This window comes from Aptenodytes forsteri, unplaced genomic scaffold (assembly GCF_000699145.1).
Source record: "Aptenodytes forsteri isolate BGI_AS27 unplaced genomic scaffold, ASM69914v1 Scaffold142, whole genome shotgun sequence".
NCBI classification, from domain to species: domain Eukaryota; kingdom Metazoa; phylum Chordata; class Aves; order Sphenisciformes; family Spheniscidae; genus Aptenodytes; species Aptenodytes forsteri.
In genome coordinates, this window is record NW_008794598.1 from 28,029 (window position 1) to 31,007 (window position 2,979).

The window sequence follows — 2,979 nt, forward strand, 5'->3', positions numbered from 1 at the left end:
CGGATAAAAGCTGCCCGTCGCACCCCCCTCGGGCAACCGGCGCGCGGGAGACACACCCGCATCTGCCGAAGGGGCTCACTCACCTCACCGGTAGCCAGCGCGCCGCCATGCTGCTCCCGGGCACTGCGCATGCTCAGGACGCCGACGGCATGCCGGAGGGGTCAGATCCGGCGTGCGATGGCCGGGCTGCAGTGCCGCATTTCGGCCACGAGGGGGCAGCAGGGAAGGCGGCGGCGGCGCCGCTGCGCACCTGGGCAGTGGCGACACTGCAGTATCGGGCTTCGGCCACCAGGCGGCAGCAGCACGGAGAACCCGCCGGGCGGCGCCGCAGTTCCGCGCTTTGTGCACCGATCGCCCGCCGACACTGTGCACGTGGGGCGGCAGCAGCGTTTCCCTAATGGGAGGCAGCAACGAGCGCGGCGGCATCACCTCGCAGGCACCGCAGCATCGCATTGCTGTTACTGGCAGATGACAACGTGGAGCACGGTGGCGCCTCCGCGCATGCACAGCGCCTACCCGCAGTACCGCTCTTTGGTCGTCGGGCGGCAACAGCGAGCGCGGTGAGCGCGCGCACCACCGCCCATGTGCGGCACCTGTGATGCCTTACCGCATTTTGGTCTCCTGGCGGCAGCACCGAGAGCGCAGTTAAGCGACCCACCGCGCGCCACTGCGCACGCATAGCACCCAGGCTGCACTACCGCACTTTGGTTACCCGGCGGCAGAACCGAGCGCGGCAGCGTGCTCCAGCGTGCATGCACGGCCCCCGTTCTGCAGTACCGACTTTTGGTCACCAGGTGGCGGCAGCAGCGAGATGGGCATCGCATGCCACTGCGCATGTGCGGAGCTCCAACTGCAGTACCACGTTGCGGTCGCAGGGAGGCAGCAGCGAGCGAAGGGGGGGAAACGCTCTACCGCGCATGCACAGTACCTGAACTGCAGTACCCACGTTTGGTCGTTGAGCGGCAGTAGCGAGCGCGGCGTGACACGCCACTGCCCATGCGCAGCGCTCCACCTGCAGTACCACGTTCCGGTCGCAGGGAGGCAGCAGCGAGTGAAGGGGGGGAAACGCTCTACCGCGCATGCACAGTACCTGAACTGCAGTACCCACGTTTGGTCGTTGGGCGGCAGTAGCGAGGGCGGCGAGACGCGCCACTGCCCATGCGCAGCGCTCCACCTGCAGTACCACGTTCCGGTCGCAGGGAGGCAGCAGCGAGCGAAGGGGGGGAAACGCTCTACCGCGCATGCACAGTACCTGAACTGCAGTACCCACGTTTGGTCGTTGGGCGGCAGTAGCGAGGGCGGCGAGACGCGCCACTGCCCACGCGCAGCGCTCCACCTGCAGTACCACGTTCCGGTCGCAGGGAGGCAGCAGCGAGTGAAGGGGGGGAAACGCTCTACCGCGCATGCACAGTCCCTAACCTGCAGTACCCACGTTTGGTCGTTGAGCGGCAGTAGCGAGCGCGGCGTGACACGCCACTGCCCATGCGCAGCGCTCCACCTGCAGTACCACGTTCCGGTCGCAGGGAGGCAGCAGCGAGCGAAGGGGGGGAAACGCTCTACCGCGCATGCACAGTACCTGAACTGCAGTACCCACGTTTGGTCGTTGAGCGGCAGTAGCGAGCGCGGCGTGACACGCCACTGCCCATGCGCAGCGCTCCACCTGCAGTACCACGTTCCGGTCGCAGGGAGGCAGCAGCGAGCACGGGAGGTGACACTGCGCATGCGCGGCACCTGAGCTGCAGTACCGCAATCCAGTCGCAGGGAGGCAGCAGCGAGCGGCGAACGTGCCGCTGCGCATGCGCGGCGCTTGAGCTGCAGTACCCACGTTTGGTCGTTGAGCGGCAGTAGCGAGCGCGGCGTGACACGCACCTGCCCATGCGCAGCGCTCCACCTGCAGTACCACGTTCCGGTCGCAGGGAGGCAGCAGCGAGTGAAGGGGGGGAAACGCTCTACCGCGCATGCACAGTACCTGAACTGCAGTACCCACGTTTGGTCGTTGGGCGGCAGTAGCGAGGGCGGCGAGACGCGCCACTGCCCATGCGCAGCGCTCCACCTGCAGTACCACGTTCCGGTCGCAGGGAGGCAGCAGCGAGCACAGGGAGGTGACACTGCGCATGCGCGGCACCTGAGCTGCAGTACCGCAATCCAGTCGCAGGGAGGCAGCAGCGAGCGGCGAACGTGCCGCTGCGCATGCGCGGCGCTTGAGCTGCAGTACCCACGTTTGGTCGTTGGGCGGCAGTAGCGAGGGCGGCGAGACGCGCCACTGCCCATGCGCAGCGCTCCACCTGCAGTACCACGTTCCGGTCGCGGGGAGGCAGCAGCGAGCGCGAGGGCATGCGCCACCGCGCATATGCAGCGCCGCACCTGCAATGCCGTCAGTTGCTCATCAGGAGGCAGCAGCGAGCACGGGGGCCGCGCGCCATCGAGCATGCACGGTTCCCCACCTGCAGTACCGTATTTTTGTCGCTCGGCGACAGCATCGAGACGGGCGTCGCGCGCCACAGCGCATGCGCGGCGCTTGATTTGCGGTACCGCCTTTTGATCGCCGGGCGGCAGCAGCGAGCGCGGCGGCCGCGCGACAGCGCATTCGCAGCGCTAGAGCTGCAGTACCACACTTTGGTCGCTGGGCAGCAGCGTTGGCAGGGGCATGCGTTCGCGAGGCGCGGCCGCACGGCTTGTGGGGGACCGGGCGCCGCGGGAAGCCCGCAGAAAACCACACGAAACCGGCAACAAAACCACACCTCGGGCCGCGGCGGTAGCAAGGACTGCGCCGCGCCGCACGCGCCCGAGGGCCATGCGGCAGCCAAGTCTACAAAAACTACACCTCCCGGTATGCACCGGCAGACACGGCACGGCCGGCCGGTGGTCGAGTGACGGAAGACTACAGTTCCCGGCATGCTCCGGGGAGCCAACATGGCCGACCGGAAGCCCCGTGCCGCAGGACTACAGCTCCCGGCATGCCGCGGCAGGCAGCCGTCC